At 42.7% G+C, this 18,811-nt stretch overlaps 1 protein-coding gene across 3 annotated transcripts in view; it reads right to left on the reverse strand.

Annotated features, from left to right (window-relative positions):
- The window catches only part of CYFIP1 (cytoplasmic FMR1 interacting protein 1), a 74,644-nt gene extending 62,641 nt beyond the window's left edge, over positions 1-12,003 (reverse strand). Inside the window, exon 1 of one of the 3 annotated variants that reach the window (XM_027726372.2) lies at positions 11,844-12,003. The gene's annotated coding sequence lies outside the window, so the exon portion shown is untranslated. Of the gene's footprint in view, positions 1-1,990; positions 2,010-11,843 lie in introns of those variants that run through there. The other 2 variants (XM_027726371.2, XM_039388798.1) reach the window with 2 other exon arrangements.
- Between the last annotated feature and the right edge of the window lie 6,808 nt (positions 12,004-18,811).

Consider the following 18,811-nt stretch of genomic DNA (forward strand, 5'->3'; position numbering starts at 1 on the left):
TCCTTTGCATCACTCACTCAATGGTTTGACACCCTGAGATCACCTAAGCACCCTCACCCTGAAATCTTTAAGGATTTATCCTCACATGACTATCAGAGTGGTAAGACAGCAGTCTTCCCACTTGAAACATGGTGGATTGCAGCAGGGAACAATCTGGAGACAGATTTCCAGGTGGTTTTTGCTGTCAGCTTCTTACAGCACATCTTTTGCCATACTGCTGCATACTGGAAAGATCTAGAGATGGATGCAACTGTGTCTATTCCTATCACATGCTCATCTGATGCTCTGAAAGTTGAACTTCCCTGGGAAATGAAAGAAGGGTTTTGCTGATACAAGATCTGAGGAGTGAGCAGTCAATGCTATGGATGATACCTCTCCCCAACACCAATATCACACATGGATGTGCAGCAACTAACCTCACCACCCAGGGCTGATAAGGTTCACCTCATTTAAGTAACAGCTCAGCTGTTCAGGGACAATGATTTTCTTCTATCATTAACCTCCAATAAAAATAAAAGTATAAAAGAGACAATGTCCTAGAGCAATACACTTTCTTCAGCTTAACTTCAGCTGAATTACCAGAATGTCCCTAACAGTCTGAGAGCAAAATAAGCATCTTTGTTCAGCTGGGTCCTTTCGCTGCCCTGGCATGAAGTGCTGCAGCAAGCTAGTAGGGATAGATGAAAAAAAGCAATGGATGAAATAACTTTCCTTGAATCATTCATCCCAATTTTCTCATTGACTGAAAAAGGGTGTTGAAAATCGAGGCATGTCCCATCTGCTCCTGAATGAATATCCCCACGGCAGTGAGAGCAGAGCACACATCTCAGAAAAAAGAAAAACAACAAACCAAAACAAAAATAAAAACAAAATTAAGAAATTTTCCAAAGTTTTTTCTTTCAGTCATTTAACCACAAGCTCCAAGAAAACTCAGACTTTAAATGAAGCACGAATCCATTCAAAATGCAGATAGTTACACTTCAAACAGCTTGAAACAGTTCAGGAAAAACACATCATATCACCATCACAACTGTAGGGCAAGTTCCCACCACTCGAGAGGAGAGTTTGGGGCCTCCAGTCCCAAAGGGCTGAATCAGCAGTTCTGGGCCACAGCTGAGAGCCAGGGGCCACACACCACACTCTGAGCTGGGATCAGCAAAGCCTGGCCCGCTCCAGCACAGTCTCTCTCTCTTTCCCCATTGTGGAAGAAGTTACCACAGCACGTTCAGCCACGTGTTCCTGCAATTGCCCAAGTGGGGCAAGCAAATGTGCTGCAGCACACCCCACCTCCCGCTGCACCCAGGAAAATGGGAGCTCTAGAAAGCAGCCTACGTCCAACACCAATACAACACATGCAAATATTAACTTGAGAACACAGCCCAAGAAAGTAGAGGGTTTGGGGACATTCGAGGAATTGGTTTTGGTAGGAGTATGCTCTACGTAATCCAAAAGGATCTCAAATGCTGAAATTTTAAGTGGAAAAAATTATTTCATATAAAAAAAATGGGGAAGGATCATGCCAAAGAGTGAGATAATTAAGGTGGAGTTTCAATGATTAACAAAAAATTGCTGGATTACAGAAATTTTAGAATATTTTCTGACTTTGCAGATGAGAACAATGTTTCATCTCACTGAAAAATTATGTTGGGAAGGGATGCCCTATACCTATTTGCAAACCACTGGTCACATTTTGCTTTTAAATAGACACATTTTATCTACAACTGCTTGTACATGTTCCCAGGCTCAAAATAAGACAAAGGGGAAGCATGTCTGCACTTCAAACAGCACTTCCTTTGACATTGCCTCTCTTCTTTCCTAAGTCTGTGAAAGCATCTTTGAATTTTAAATTAAAACATAGTCTCAAGCCTGGCATGGATACTGAAGATTGCAATTGTTGTGCAATCCATTAACTGAAATATGTATCCATATGATTTGTTCTGCCTTTTAAAAACAGGCATAAATAAATAAATAAATAATAAATAAGTCTTACCCTACTTAAGAGGACAGAATTCTATGAAGAAAATCAGGAAAATTTTATGTACAGCCGTTAAAGAGGAAGAAGAGAAGAATATAATTTTAAAAAGGAGAAACAAAGGTATTCCACAGTCCATGCATTGAAGGAAAGAAATTCAAATGGAGATATATTTAAAAAGCTGATTGAATGGTCTGCTGAATTGGGGTTTATGAGACCAACCCCAGTAAACTCCATGGAAACTAATGACAACATTCCCACAAGAATAGAATTGGTTTGCACGGCAGCACAATTTAAGTTTTATCCCTATAGCAACACAACATTTTCAGGTTTCTTCTGTCCCATTATCTCATTCTCCTATGCTACTGGCTTGCAGAAAACCAATTAAATCATTTTTCTATTAAGAAAATTTGATTCAATATTCTGTGTAATGTTTCTGCTCAAGTTAAACCATGAGACTCCAGTCACAAAGGACCCTTGTAAAGGGAAGAACTAACAAAAGGATCAGATTTCTTCTTCCAAGAACAGCATAGCAATTACTCTAATATTACATTTTATTTCAAACCTCCAAGATGTCCCTCAAAAATTCCCTTTTAGTTCTATTTTAATTAAATTTCAAACACCTTGGCTGTTCAACTGCTTACCTATCAATTCAGAGTGAGCAGAAAACATTTTAACAGCATGATAACTGAAGTGCTTCAGAGAACACCAACACACTGGATCTTCTCTGTTTGAATGCTCTTTTTCTGAGCTCTGGACAGCACAATCTGCCTTTTTGCCAAATGGATCAGCCTAAGATGTTCCTTTTGGGACTGGAGCTCCTTTTCGTTCCTAAGCAACAGATTTGCATAAGCTGAAGGAGCAAAGAAAAATGCTTTCCACATCATTTATTGCCTGCCTGATTAAAGTAAAAGACAGAAGAAAGCAAACAGCAGCTGACAGTCCTTTGTGCAACAGCTTTGACATACTGTTAAGCTTTCAGAAATACGTCTGTGATTGGAATAAAAAAAAAAAAAGGCTCAATAGGTGAAAAAGGGAAAACAAAAATTCCAGCACTGAATTATCGCAACTCAACATCACAGTCCCAGAAGAATGGCCACATAATGGAATCAATTAATTTAGTATTAGACTCCTACAGGGTGGTGTGGCTAATGTCAACTGTTTTGCCTTGCCATTGGATGGGTGCAGGGAAGAAAGTAGGCTTCCAAAAGCAGGCACAGATTGGAGGGAAAGCATGAGGCTAATAGTGAGGAAGTCTTCCTTTTTTTTTTTTTTGTATAAAATCTCAACTTCCCAAAAAGCTGTTTGTGTTCAGTCATGTGTGAATTTTTCATGTGACCCACATTACTACCTGTCCAGCTTCTGTCCCCTGCAGGGAAACATCACAACAAGCAATCCCATCTCTTTACACAAGCAGTACCTTCACTATGACTGTGCAAACAAGGTTCAAGCACTCAGTGATACACCAGTCTTGTCACCTGGAAAAGTGAATTCTGAGCAGTGTCAGTGAGCAAACAGTAGCACCATTTATGCAACCTAAAAGCCATGCTTTAATGAGTCAGTACTGTTCCTCCCTCCCACTCACATGATAACCAAGGTCAGGAGGACACTGCTGTAACAATGCTGTCACATAGCTGAAATGGCTTGCAGACACACTGACCACCAGGACGCAGATGACAATTGGTTACGCTTGTCAAGTAACTACAGCCATTCCCTTCCAACGTCCTGGATGAATCCAAGCACCTTTCCAATAACAGGAAGGTCTGACACTCTACTATCATCTCAATAGGTTATGAATGAGGAGTCTCAGGCTCTTCAGACAAAGCCTGTATCAAGACTGGTGAGTCATGAAAGGACAGAATTGCCTTTCCTGATGCTTAACACCAGGTGTAGGTCTGCTAGCTCCTCCTTTTTACAGCATCAATAAGACAACTCTCCCACAAGTAGAGAAAATAATGCAACCCTAGCACTCCCGTATCATAGCACAAGCCTGGAGTCACTGTGTCTTTGCTAGCAAGTCATCACAAGGCTGAGTTTATTTTTCCCTGCTGTTTTGGCAGCCAGCAGGAGCACACAGATGAGCATATATTAATTCTACAGCAGCAGCATCTGCACAATGCAGCAAGTAATGACCAGGTATGTTGAAGGGCAGCCAGGCCAGTACTGTGCACCTGCAGCATCATTCCACATCCTAAAGCTTTGGAGGAAAGATGAAACTTGCTGATGTTAAAATATAGGGTCAAATGCTATCCCCATGTAGGAATCTCAAGCACAAAATGCACACACCAAAAATGAGAACCTACTCGAGAATCCATTATGATGGTATGGGAGAGGCCTAAGCCTCTAAAATTTGCTCCAAAGGTATCCCACTCACATGAATAAGGAGGTAGGGCCTGTCACTGCAGCTTACTCTGCAGCATGCAACCCCCTCTGCAGCAGCACTAGTGCTACAAGAATTCAGAGGTGTTTCGCTTGGTTTGCTTTATCTGTGCATCTAAGTCTGACGTTCAAGATAAAAGTCACAAATAAAAAAATAAAATTCTAATGTTGGTGGGGCTAGATGGATGAGGGGATTTCTGCTGATTTACTAATTAATTCTTACAGAGCTGAGTTAGTTCTGAGTGAACCAATTAAACTTATGGACAAAATGAACCTCCTTCTGCAATATTTGGTCTCTCTTCAGGCTGAAATGAAGTTAAAGATTTAAGCACTGTCATTATAGATTAGGTGTGCTGAGATCCATTTTGCTACACTTACTTGCCTCACCCTCTTAATACTGATATTAAATCTTTGAGTTGCACCATTTCATCTTATTTCTTCTTGACTAACTCACTCTCCTTCTCTTTTTTGTGTTCTTTTCCTCTCACCCAGTTCACTCCTCCCCTCCCCTGTTTAATCTCTTCTGTTTGCTTCCAGTTTTGCTGTGCTGCTATCTCCTGCAGCTGTCCTCAATGAGCATTTCTTCCATACTTCTGTTCCTGGTTGTTCCTGCTGCTGCATGGGTGTGTTAGGAAGCAATGCTGCACAGTAGTGCTTTGGGGAAGACTGAAGTTTAGCACAGAAGCCAAGCACTGAAGCACAGCGCTTACAGCACGTTCAGCAGTTGTGAAAAGCTCTCTCATTTCTTAGCAAAGATAACATTGCCCATGTAAACAGCTTGCAAAGAATGAGAAAGGAAGTGACAAGAGCAATAACCACCCCATAAAAGAGAGAAGAAGCACGTGCACATGGAATTAGGCTGGCATGGCTCAGACACAGCACCTTTCATCCTGCAGGAAGATTTCTGTCACAGATTGCTCATGCCCGTTCAATTCAATGTGGGTTTGGTTGGCTGCCCTTTGTATGTTGTGTAAAGGGAGTGCAGTTACTTTAATCAAAAAGGGCACAGCTGTGGATGGTGGCTGTCATGTTACAGGTAAGAGAGATGAGCCACAAAGATAGGAAGGCAAAGGTCTGCAGTCTTTAGATTTCAATCTAAGCAACATCACAGCCCCTCAGCCTTAGACAAACTGTTTATTTAGAATCATAGAATGGCTTCAGTTGGAAGAGACTCTTCCTTAGCTCAGTTACAGAGAGGGTTGTAAGTTAGTCTTACAGCTTCTCAGTCGAGTCTGTTTGGCAACCCCCCCACCTTTGGGAAGGACACCCACTGCATCACTGCTGAGGGCAGCTGGCCGTGCAGGGGCAGCTCCATAAGTCTCCCATTCCACAATGCCTCCACATTATGCATCCAGCTCCATCTTACAGCATGTGCCCCCCAATGACACGGCAGGCGTTAATTATATCCAGTGGGGTTTTTTTTAAATGCAAGCCTGCAGCTGAAGCTCTGGCTTCAGCATTGCCTTATTTTGACTTTAAAAAGTGAACAAAGGCCGAAATAAAAATTACTGTTTAAAACACGAGCTGTCTGCTGTCATTCCCACTCCTTTCCTCTACCTGTAAGTACTTGGTAAATACAACTCTCTCCACTTTCAGTTAAAAAAAATTACATGGTTTTATCTGAAAAATAAGCTGGAAGATATTTTAGGTGAATTTGTATTCTCTCTGCTTAAAAGTAGCTTTTCTTTAACATCCAAATCAGTAAAAGTATAATGTACAATTTTCCAAAATTGTAGTATTAAAAAAAAAGAAAAACACAACAGGCTTCAGAAGCTGTTTAAAAAAATGTATCACTGTGTGCATTTCTGTGAGGTGAGTGTGAATCAGACAAGAAGCAAGTCATTATTTAATCATTTCCTTAAAAAAATAAAGGAAATCCTACAGGAGAGGATAGAAGGAAAAACAGAAATAAGTAAATAGCTCTTAGTTCTTAAGCTCTCTTTTTTCTCCAAAAAAGCTTATAATCTGTAACATTTTATACAAGCAAATAAGCCGTTTCAGTGAAAATTAATGCAAAGCTTTACTTCTGATATCACCTGATAGGCATCCACATCTATCTTGAGCTGTGTCATGACAGTTTGCCTGAACTTCACATTCAGAATGTATTATTCAGTATACTCCCCTTATTGATTTTATGTCACTGAACCCACTCAAAACAGTTAGAGTTATACTGAAAGAAGACTATAAATAAGTTCAGGTCAACAGCATTTTTAGTTCCTGCCAATAGTGTCCACATCTGTATCAGAATTAAAGTATTTTAAAGTGATGTACAGCACTACTGTACATCTAAATCCCAGAAATCTCTTCTACACCTGCAGTACATAAAGCAAGCATCTCCAAAAATATCTTCTACCATTTGCACACCTGGAATCACTACTTAGCATGTCAATTCTTAAGATTTGTGCCCTAACATAAACCCACAGTACTAGTTTTTAAATCTGATTATTTGTTTCTAAGACTAAAAGCACCATTTCATTTTTTTATTTTACTTAGTAATATATTCTATATTAATTCATAAGAATATTACTGAGACTCAACTCTGTTAATCATTTGTAGAGAGTGTCATCTAGTAAGCATAAGTCTATAAACTGCCTGAATACTTAAGATGCTTTTCAGTGCAAAGGAAGGGGAATGGCATTTGTTTTCTCTAAATGAGCAACTATTGTCTCTAAAAAGTTTCTTGGTCATCCTACTACCTCCTAACCAACATTCCTTGAAAGCAGACCTGCAGAAACCAGCCATGTGAGAGGCTTGGTGAGACTCGCCCTGTTAAACTGAGAAAATCTCCCAACATCTGGTTCAAGCAAGGAGAAATCATACAACTTTACTCCATGAGTAACTGCTTTGTAAACCAGGAGCACTCACGAACCAGGGAAAGGACAGCACCACAGACTGTTGCCCTGGCATTTACCTCTAGTGAAAGCAAGAACAGCAGTGCCAATTCCTCACATGTTACCTGATTATTTGAAATAAGAAAAGCTTTATTAAAGTCAACAGGTAGAATGTTCCCTCTTGTGGAGAACACTCACTTTCAGTTGTGCCTATGCCAGAGCAGCTGTCCCAGCAACGCACACACACAGAATCACAGAACAACCACACAACTGAAGGACCTCCACATTCGCCTTTACTTCTCTCTCGTCACTGAGTTTCATGGGAACCTCACAGCATAACTCAGAGGGTTGCAAATCCACATTTGGCAGACCACAGCTGGATATGTCCCACACAGGAGGTGCCCAGAAAGCAGGTCATTTAGCTGTGAAGGGATTCCCAGCCCAAGAGCCCTCTCTGAGTTCATCATGCCATTAGATTGATGCCCTGCTGCGGTCCCTGCCAGCAGGAGCAGAGGTCTGGCAGAATGAAACAGCTACAGAAGATGTGGAGAAGCGATATGGCAGCAGGGCATAAGTGCTGCTCCCAGCTATCCTTGGGAGCAGGGACCACCACCATCTATCAGCTAGGAAGGACTGGAGAGATGGGCTCTGTTTCCAACACACCCAGCCAGATCTGCTCTCAACCTTAAATCACCTCTCCCACAACGGTCTTTATGTAGAAAGGCTACATAGCTATAAATTCATGTGCCATCTTGCTGACAGTCAGCTTGAGGGAAGGGGCATTTCTGCCGAGATGGTAAATGCCTGACAATTATTTGTGCCATACTTTACCATAAGTCTGCTTTTTACAGTTAAAAGTCTAAGACTGTCACTTTTCTCACAAAACTGAACTGTGTGAAGACAGGAATTTCCCCCCAAATGCACACATTTATGAGTGCACATATATTTATAGACATAACAGAGGTAAAGATGAAACAGTGCATATTGAAAGAGAGAAAATCTTCTAAGTCTTATGAAGAAAACAAGCTTCAGGATTTTTGCCAGTGCGTTTACAAAAGATAAGTAGCTACCCAAAAGATCTAACATTTTTGGTGCCAAGAGATAGAAAGATTATCTGCTATTTTGCACCCTCTGTATTACTGTAGCAAGTCTCATCAATGCATCATACATTAATTTTATCACTAGAAAGGCAGTGATGTGGATTAATGGAATTACACTTAAACAAAGCAGATCAATACGCACTCTGTTATCAGTATTACACAGCAAAGCGTGCCCCCAAGCCCTACAAACATAAGCTTCTAAGGGCAGATGTGCAGTAGAGAATCCTGATGTCTGTAGCTTAAAACATAAAGCACTAAGTTCTCAGGTTTTGTAGGTATACAGTCATGTTGAAATGTCCTTCTTTCATGTTACTGTCTCAGTTCTGCACACATGCACAAAACCGACAAATACAGGGGGCTTTGATTTGTTGTGTATTCAAATAACAATGTAGTCAAAAAGTAACAAAATGTCCTTTAATAATAAGGTCTGTCAGAGGCTACTTGTAACAAGGTACATGTTCTAAATATCAATTGTTTCCAAATCTGTTACATTTACTACTCTCTGTCTTCATCCCTGAGAACATGTCCACAGGGAAGCCCTGTTTAAATGAATTACATTCCCAGGCACAGGGATGGATCCACCCGAACCACTTCACTGGTCATTCACGCTTGGGTTGTGCCAAGCTCCCGAAGCATCCCTAGGTAAACAAGCACTTAATTTGGTTCAAGCATAATTGCTTATTAAGTTGGGGCTTGCCATAGTAACTGCAGTTATTTAAAAATATATAAACAATAGAAATTTAGAAACTCACAGAGTCACTGTTTCAAGAGCAGCAAAGTCAATCACACAGGTGACTTCCAATTCACCAGGGTAAAACCTGCTGCCCAACATTCAAGTTTACTTTACAGCAAAGGAACCACTTCAAGGACTTGCCCTGAGAACACAGAGTAACAACTGTAAAATGAAACCCTCTTGATGTGCACATAAATAGGTGTGGAAATTATACTAAAATTAAATTTCTCTTCTATAGCATTGTAAGAAATTCAAGCAGCTTTCAGACCAGAGGATGAATAAAATCAAATCCACAAAAAAGAACTTTGTGGGGATTTTTTGTTCCATCTTTTTGTTACAACCTTGCAGCTCAATTCCAACCACCCTGAATTTTCCACCTCACCTCGAATATCTTGGAAATCTTTGAGAAACAAAATTAAAAATAAAACAATCAGATGATTCTGACAAGAGTTATGATAAAATTTTAAAATCTACTCATGGGAACAAGCCGTCTTCCAAGACAACTCTCTCACATCATGAATGAACAAGGTACTAGCCAAAACTTAAGGAGTATATCAGACAACATCTAACGTAAAACATGTAGCTGGAACAGATATCTGTTAATTATTTAATTACACTATAAAGTCTGTATAACCAATCAAGAGAATTTGTTGGTTTAAGCACAAATGGACAATTTCCATCTACGGCAAGCTGAAGAAACAAGAGTTTTGTTAATGAATGTGTTGGATATTACAGGTACATCACTAAGGGACTACCAGCTTTTTTGTAAGTCACACATTCAGGAGCTAAGAACTGAAAAGTCTGGATTGTTTGGGGAACACTCCCTTTCTTGTAACGGAGATTTATTTATTTTTTTTAAACAACTTTGGTAATTCAGCTCCACTTCAGTTTAAATATTGTGACACCTATTAAGGTAGAAATTTTAAGTTAACAGAGCTGACCACATTCCAAACACCACTCCGCTCTCCCCATCAGAACCCTCAAGAGAAACTGATAAACCCAAGACCTGTAAAGAAAACAAAGCCTTACCCATCTTCAGCAGGGCAGTTGTGGGGGAGGGCAGAGCTGGGAGTATTTGGGTATTTTTCTAAGACTCTGAGAGGTTTATTCTCAAAATAAATAAATTAGGTGTGACAATCTGAAAACCAAAGTATATTAGAGATATTTCACCAATTGCATAGTCCCTATTAAAAAAACCCGTAAAATTCTAAACTGCTGCAAAGAAAAACTGCTGCACATTTTCTAGAGAGCAAGCTTAGATCATATTGGGACTAAGTCTTCCTGCTATACTCCAATGCTGTACAGACTGCTTCCTCCTCCTCCTTCCTGGCCGCTACAGAGACAACTGGCTGCCTGCACCAGCCAGACTTCACAGACCCGGTTGCCTGGGAAAGCTTAAAGAGCCTTTTACACTAGATCAAGAGAAACTGTGTGTTTACAAATGTAAAAAAAAAAAAAAAAAAAAAAAAAAAGATAAAAAGTGGAACTTAAATGAAGTCAAGAATCAGAACTTTAGTAAGGACTAGCAAAGCATTTTCTAGCATATAGCTCATATATTCTCTGTCTGAGCATAAAACAGTTTAAGTACAAGTAATATAAACATAATTCAGAGATTGCAGAATTGCATTATAGTATTATTAGAAATTCCACTTTGAAAAACACACTAACCAACAACACTGCATGTGTATGTGTTCAGTAAGCTTATTAAAATAAAGTTATGCCAAATAAGTAACTGGAATGTAATAAGGACTGGAGTCACTCATTAGCCTAAGCTTTCCATTTCCCACAGTTTACAGCAAAGCCTGACATGACCTTCTAATTAAGAAGAAATTCCTCCAGCTAGCTTTCCTTCCCCTTCAATAACGCGCACTCTCCAGCCGGCACTTCAGGCAGACTGGCTACATCCCACAAAGACTACTTCCTCCCAACAGCCTTCCCGGCACAAACACCTATTTACATGTCTGAATGCTACTCCAACCTGTCATCAAACGGCGCGGGAATAAAAATCAAGGCAATAAGAGCCTACTGAAAGGCAAGAACTATTAGCAGAGATGTTGATGAACTACAGGAATGCTCACGCAGATGAAGTGCGCGTCTGTCTTTGCTCATCAGAGGGGAGAGATGGAGTACCAGACCATCCATCTGGGGATTTTCCAGCTTACATTGCTGCTTTCACTACAGCATAGTTACTTTAACTCGATAAATCTCAGCTTCCTCACGAGGAAGTTATTCCATGTCCTTAGACAGGCACTATAGATCACCTCCTTCCTCTGAAGAGCGGGATGAACTTGCACAGGGCTTTCTACTATTTTTTTTTTCCCCCTCTAACCCGCTCCAGGACAGCCTAGGAAGCACAACTCCGACCACCTTTGTGTTACAAACACAAGGGCTACGCGTGAGAGAGAACAAGACAAACCTTACACCCAAAAAATGAAACCAGAAATGGCTTTTAGGCGAGCACCCGCGAGGGACCCCTCCTGAGGAGGGGTCTGCCCGCTGCCCTCAATGCCGGCCGAGCCTCCGCACGACCCTCCCCGCCGCGCCCCCGAAGCGCCGCCCGGCCCCGCCCGAGCAGCGGGATCGCCCGCGGCGGCACCGGCACCTCCCAGCCGGCGGGGAGCACCGAACACCGAGCGGGGGGGGGATAAATAACCCGAAATATACGCATGGGACTCGCGGCCACCAGCGAGAGGGGGCGCGGCGCCGCCCGGCCCCGCAGGCGAAGCGCCCATGCTCGGGGAGGGGGTGAAGCCGTCCCGCGGCGGCAGAGGAGCGACACCCCCAGCTCGGCGGGCGGGCCGCTCCCGGCCCCGGCAAGCGCTGCTCACCCGCTCACCGCCGGTTCCCGGGAACGGCGCTGCCCGGCGGCGGGAGGGGCCCGTCTGTCCGCCCGCCCGGGGGCTCCGCTCGGCCCAGCCGCCGCCGAGGGTCGCGCCGGCCCGGCGGCTCCGCTCCTGGGCCGCGCCCAGCAGGGAGTTTCCTGTCTGAGTCACTTCAACCGGGAGTTGCGCAGGGAAACACCCTTCCTGCCGCTCCAGCTCCTCCTCCTCCCGCCTCATCCCAAACCTGCCGCCCCTTCCCGCCCCCGGCAGGCTCCGGCTTCGGCTCCTCCTCCTCCTGCCGGGGAGCCGGGAGTAATCCCAGGAATGCCGCAGGCGGCAGAGCTGCGTCCTGGACTGCCCCTTTGCTTTTCATGAAAGCGACGTTTTCTGTGCCCTACGCACCGGGAAATCTGTCACTAAGAACACAAAACCACGCCCAGGAGGACAGCGACCCCTCGTACTCGTAAACAAACCCGCCCCCGGCACCGCCCTGGCACCTCCGTAAGGAAACCAGCGCCCCGAGGGCACCGGGGGCGGCAGGACAGGGCACTGGGTTTTTTTCCCCCCGCTTCATAATTTTGGCAGCGTGGCAAAGAAAAGAGAGCAGCAGTAAGGATGAAAGACCTAACCTTAAAGAACCAAAGTGGATCCCGTGGGAAACCCCTTTAAATGTCCTGCAAAGGGTGCTCATACCTGTGGGGTTTATATCCAAAATAACCACACTTTGTTAAAATCAAAACCATAAAAAACTAGGCTGTTTGCTACTGTCTGTTGACAACCTCCCACTTTTCATCATCACGGCTAGGCTTTGCAAACGAACATTTGGGAAGGGCTCTACCCACATTTGCTACAGGCGCACTGGCTAAAAAGGCCAATGTGAGATAGACAAGTCCGGTTGCAAAAGGTACAGCAGAAAGACTCCTTAGGTGGTATCGGCAAGACACGATTCTTTCTGCATTGTCTTTTCTCCTCAAGAGCGATCCTGCATACCTTCTCAAAAGCGTCAGCAGCGCTATAGATGGTGTGTCTCCAGACCACCCAATTGCAGGCCAGAGTAGACCAGTTATAGTGATCAATATGGCCAAGGCTGAGATGATGTTTCAGGGAGTCCTTGTATCTCCTCTTCAGGGCTCCTCTCTTGTGGCAGCCAGTGGCAAGTTCACCATAAAGCAAGATCTTAGGGAGGCGGTGGTCCTTCATCCTGGAGACGTGCCCTGCCCAGCGCAGCTGTGTTCTCAGCAACATGGCCTCAATACTCGTAACTGCTGCTTGTTCTAGAACAGACGTGTTAGTCACATAATCTGACCAGTAAACCACAACAAACATACGTACTTTCTCATTTTAAAGTTTTCTTACCTTTTCTATGTAGTGTTGTCCCTTTTAAAGTTCATTTTTTTCATTTCTTCAAGATTCCATCTAAGAAACTGGATGCTGCACCACAAAAACAAACTGCCAGCTCTTCTTCATTAAGTTTGTCAAGATTGTTCTCTCCATCCACTATTTTATGGCAGACAGAATCCACAAACTACTCTATGTAGGGGATACATTCACCTGAGAGCATGGAGACTTCCAATTTTTTGTCAAAGTCTATTTGCTCGTATTTGTTTGCTAAACTTGCACCCAACATTTTATTTACTCTTGAAAAACCTCTCTGATCACCATTAAATTACACAGTATTGCTGTTACAAGCGATTTTAGGTCTCTGTTTTCAACAGCTCTTTGTGGGACACTGTGCTGTTAATGATCTTTGTGCTGACGACAGAATAATTAGTCCTTTACTTCAACTATTGTTTGTTGGGATTTTTTTCCAACAAGTTTGCACCGTATTAAGTTTCTTTAAATAATCTTTCTGAATAGCATCAACAAGAAAGCCTTTGAAGACTGGGGATAAGGTTTTAAACACCCCAGTTTTCATTATTTCAAGTGTGCTCTAATCCAATTATTCCACCCTTTCCTACCATCAAGAATTTCCACAGCTCGTGGAGAAGTTACACATTGTTGCAAGATGTTAATGTTACCAGTTCATCTTATCACAGGCACATCTTCACAGTCATGTTTTTCCCCAGTACAGCAATAGTCTTTTTATGAAACAATTAATTTTCTAGGACGTGGCTGCTATTCCTCTCTGTGTATTTTTGTAATCATTTCAAGTGTTTATATGAAATGAATTAATTTCAACCATCACAGTTCCTTAGCAGCCTAACTTCTTAAGCCAGCTCAGGCAAAACTGTAAAATACAACCACAGCTGGATGCTTCAGTTTCTAAAATGACAGCTGATTCTCTCCAGTGCAATCCATCCTGTGCCCTATTCCACAAACTCTGCTTGGGACAATGAGCTTATTATCAGAAAGAATAACTCACCTTCATAACATGGGATTGGTTTTGTTTCCTTGTCCTCAGCAAGTGCAAATTCAGAACAGCCTTGTCTTAATGAAACCACTCGGTCTACATCTGTTATCAGGCAACGAGACATCAGGCCACAATGGGGCAGCAAGGACAGCAGTTGAACACTCCCAGTGAGATCCATCAACAGCAGCTTGCCCCCAGATGGGCAACACTTCAGTCTGCCAGTCTCTTCCATGCAAGACTGCCCCTGCGGCTCCTGTACCTGCCAAAAGCCATCTGGTGCCAGAAGCAGCTGCTTTGCATGAAAACAAGCCGCTGCCAACCGGCATCATACTGTTGAGGCAGTAATAGCTTGTCCTGAGGTCTGGCTGATGCCCCAAGTCTTGCTATTTCCATCTAAAGTAACTGACTGGGCGAAGGAGCTGCTTCCCCACTGCTGGAGCAATCTGCTTTTCATCAGCATTCCATACTCCAGTTTATAACAACCCATAAGGTCATATAGAAAAGCACTGATGATGATATGCAGTTACTCAAGATTTGTGTTCTTTTCCTAATATTTGATATAGGAATTAGAGCACAATCACATTTTACCATCTGGATGTCTGTGTTCTCATGTAACATGTGGCACACCTATCATTCCAAATGAGCCCAACTAGCATCATTCCAGATGCCTGATTTAATTCTGTAATGCTCTCACGACCCCCTGCTCTTTCCACTTTAGTGGAACTTAAGTGCTGCAATAACAGTACTTGATTAACAATCATAGAATCATAGAATGAGCCAGGTTGGAAAAGACCTCTGTGAGAACATCAAGTCCAACCCCTGATCCACTACTGCTGCGGTTACTAGACCATGGCACTAAGTGCCACATCCAGTCTCATCTTAAAAACCTCCACGGATGGAGAATCCACCTCTTCCCTGGGCAGCCCATTCCAATGTCTGATTACCCTCTCTATAAAGAATTTCTTCCTAATATCTAACCTAAACCTCCCCTGGCAGAGCTTAAGACCATGTCCTCTTGTCTTCCTGATAGCTGCCTGGGAGAAGAGACCAACCCCCACCTGGCTACAACCTCCTTTGAGGGAGTCATAGAGTGATGAGGTCTCCCCTGAGCCTCCTCTTCTCCAGGCTGAAAAACCCCGGCTCCCTCAGCCTCTCCTCATAGGACTTGTGTTCAAGTCCCTTCACCAGCCTCGTTGCTCTTCTCTGGACCTGCTCCAGCACCTCAATATCCTTCCTGAACTGAGGGGCCCAGAACTAGACACAGTACTCCAGGTGTGGCCTCACCAGCGCTGAATACAGGGGAAGAATCACTTCCCTGGTCCTGCTGGCCACACTGTTCCTGATACAGGCCAGGATGCCATTGGCCTTCTTGGCCACGTGGGCACACTGCTGGCTCATGTTCAGAAGGACACTCAGCAAGTCTCCATGACCTGCTTCTCCCTCTACTGCATTCACCCATCTCAATTATCCTTGCTATACTGAACATAGGCCTTCTAGGTCTAGCTAAAGATATAATATCTACATATTCCCAGTCAAGCCATTAACTGATATCCTACCCACTGGAAGTTAGGTGTGGTTTTTATGAGGTCAATGGCTAGACTTAGGATCTCAAGCTGCCCTTTCTTGGGTGGAATTTATTTTAACCTGATTTTAACCCATGCCCGTCAACAATCTTTACCAAGATCTGTAACACTAATGTATCATGCTCCTGGCAATTATGTACACTACACCTAATCACATGAATATCAGATAATACAGTAGTTACAAGCTTAATGCAATTGTCTGAAGACTAGATAAAGCCTTTGTTCAGGGCACTATGCCAGCCACAGTCAGATGCTGAATTCCTGAATTCCAGCTATTTTTACTTTATTTTTAATTTCCTTCTTTCAGTAAATACCCAAGTATTTACCCAAAGGCAATGAAAATAAATCTTTTCCAGGAGCCCACAGGAATACACCGAAGAGTTTCATTCCACAGCAGCCCAAGGGCTTCAACAGGAATCACCACTGGGTGTCTTCTATAACTATGTTACTCTCTGGGTTTGCAGATATTTTGGTATTTAACACACATCTAGATATTCATTTATTTTTTTTTACCTGCTGAGTTCACAGATTTTTCCTCAGAAAGGAGGTAAGATAACACAGGAAACTGTCATGACCTGACACACAGAAAGATATTTATTTACAAAATCATGACAGGTAATGGTCACAATGACCCCAAGAATAGGACACCATGCAAAACTACAAGGAAAGAAAATAGGTAATTATCTATAAGCCAGTTTAAAAATTAAATCCAGCCTCTGGCAACCACCTGTCCATGCTGTAAAGAACTGGACAAGATTTTTCACACAAGGCGGCAGCACGGACTTCACATTATACATGGCAAAAAGGTTTAAAGTATAGCAAGGCTACAAAAACATCACATCCTTCCATGTTACATATAGCAAACCCATTTTTTCTCAGGAAATAGGCACCTATGCAAAGGGCACAGCACTTGGGAGAGCTTAAGCAGAAGAGGCCAAGTATAAAGCAGCAAAGAGGTCTCAATGAGCAGCCAGCTCAGAAAGTGAGAACCTGCCCGCAGCAGGAAGCTTGGCCAGCTACCTAAACACAGAACTCCTACCAGGAGCCCCCCACTTAGCCAGGCCTTACACAAAAGCAGTGATCTGGTCACCCCTACCTACCTTTAACTCCAGGAAAAGCCAGATCCCTGAGAGCACATGTGCTGCAAGGAGCACAGCTGACAACAGCAGGCGTGCTGCATATTCATAAATACTAATTAGCAAATGATGACGTGCAGTGCGCAGCTCTCTGGCTCCAGTTTCCCTCCTAGTGCTGAATGACACCATCTGAAGTGGATCTGAGCAAGCAGGGTTTCCTAGTTCTGCTTTCCAGCTCCCCGAAACACTACACAAGAGTTCTGTTGCTAAGTCTGTGGGATTTAACTCTTTATGTGTACAATGGGCCCATGTCCCCCACTCTGCTTTCCAAGCCTGCTGCACACTGTGCTGCCAAACCACACCAGAGTCCACCCACCAACTCCCAGACAAACATTAACATGCATTCCATCATTTCTTGATTCTTTTGTAAATAACATTCATTTTCCTCATGTAGGACATCAGTACAGGAATAAGGGCATGTATGTTAGGCAATTCAGCCCCCTCACTCTTCATCCCAGCCTCACCCCTCTAACTCAGGTAACCTGTGACCCCGTGCAGCCTTTCCGGCAATAAAGGCACAGGGCAGCAATAAGCCACTACACCGTCCAGTAAATACCAACTGAAGCAATGAGGAAAGGTTTTTCTTTAAGTGTGCAAAGGAGTACAGGAGGAAAGCTGAAAGATTTGCAAGTCTTTATAGTTAGTACGATTAAAAAGCACGTCAGAGGGATTTTCTTATATTTTTAATCAGCCTGCAATTTAGAGCTGCTATCTTTAATCTGTGCTACCACAGAAACCATGCAATCAACAACTGGTTGCTAACTTTTTTGATATCAAGAGCTTGACATAAGCAAAGGTCCTCAAGGACCTAGTAGTTAATTAGGGGTTATTAAAACTAAACAGCAAAGAAAGCATAGGAGAATTTACTAAATCTGCTAAAACATGAGCTAGAGATTACAGAAGCCCACAGGAAAAAAAAGGAGAAGGAACAAAAGTAGCAAGTCAGATAGATAAGGGCTTCTATGCTGCAACTTTGATAAGACGGCATCCAAAAGTTAAAGAGAACAAATAAAGGTGGAAATGAAGAACAGATGAAACTGTGACAGCATCCAATAATGCAGTGTGTTCTTTTCCAAAGAATTTTATACCTCCTTAGAAGCTTAGAAAGTTCCCTGCTTTGCCTGGTGTTATATATGTTTTCCTTTAGCTAGACTTGACAATTTACAAAACAATAGATGATGACAGAACTCCTTTAAATCTATACACATATGCAATAGATTAAACCTTTCCTAACATCTCTGAAGTTGCTTACTTGAAATTCCAGCATACTCAAATGCTATGTCTCCTCCAACAAAGAGGAAAAGTGTCCAAAAGATAAGATTCAAATCAATTCAGAAATAACTGATGAAAACAGGAATTTGAAAACAAGGTAAAAAAATGTCCAGAAAGAATGGATTCAGGTCAGAATACAAGTAACAAAACTGCTCTGTAAAGAAAGCAGAAAATGCTATAAGGAAATTTGAGTAAATAAATAGCTAAAATACCCCCAATCTCACAGAAACCCCTTATGTTTTTCCAAACAGGTAAACAGCCATTTTAACTGCTGCCAGGGGACTGATGAAAAGGTCCTGGTGGCATCACAGGACATGCACACTAAAAAACAGGACTCATTTTTCTATGGTTCTAAAGAAAAAGGAATGCCATTAGATGGACTCATTCAAGGGGATTTGTTGGTCAAGTACTACTGACACCCAAATGTTAAATGTGGAAGATGTCCCTGACTAGAATCAGTAAGCATTGCCAGAGCCAGATTTTCCATTGTGCTTTTTTGATGACAGATGTGCAAATATTGGAAGTTGCCTGAATAAATGGCATGCAGACATCACTTGTCTACAAAGTGCATAGAAGTCTCTCTGCAGAATGCGAGGTTAATTCCCAAGCAGGAAATTGGGTGAAACAGCAAAA

Source organism: Pipra filicauda, unplaced genomic scaffold, assembly GCF_003945595.2.
Source record: "Pipra filicauda isolate LSUMZ 115617 unplaced genomic scaffold, ASM394559v2 scaffold68_size4259465_pilon, whole genome shotgun sequence".
NCBI classification, from domain to species: domain Eukaryota; kingdom Metazoa; phylum Chordata; class Aves; order Passeriformes; family Pipridae; genus Pipra; species Pipra filicauda.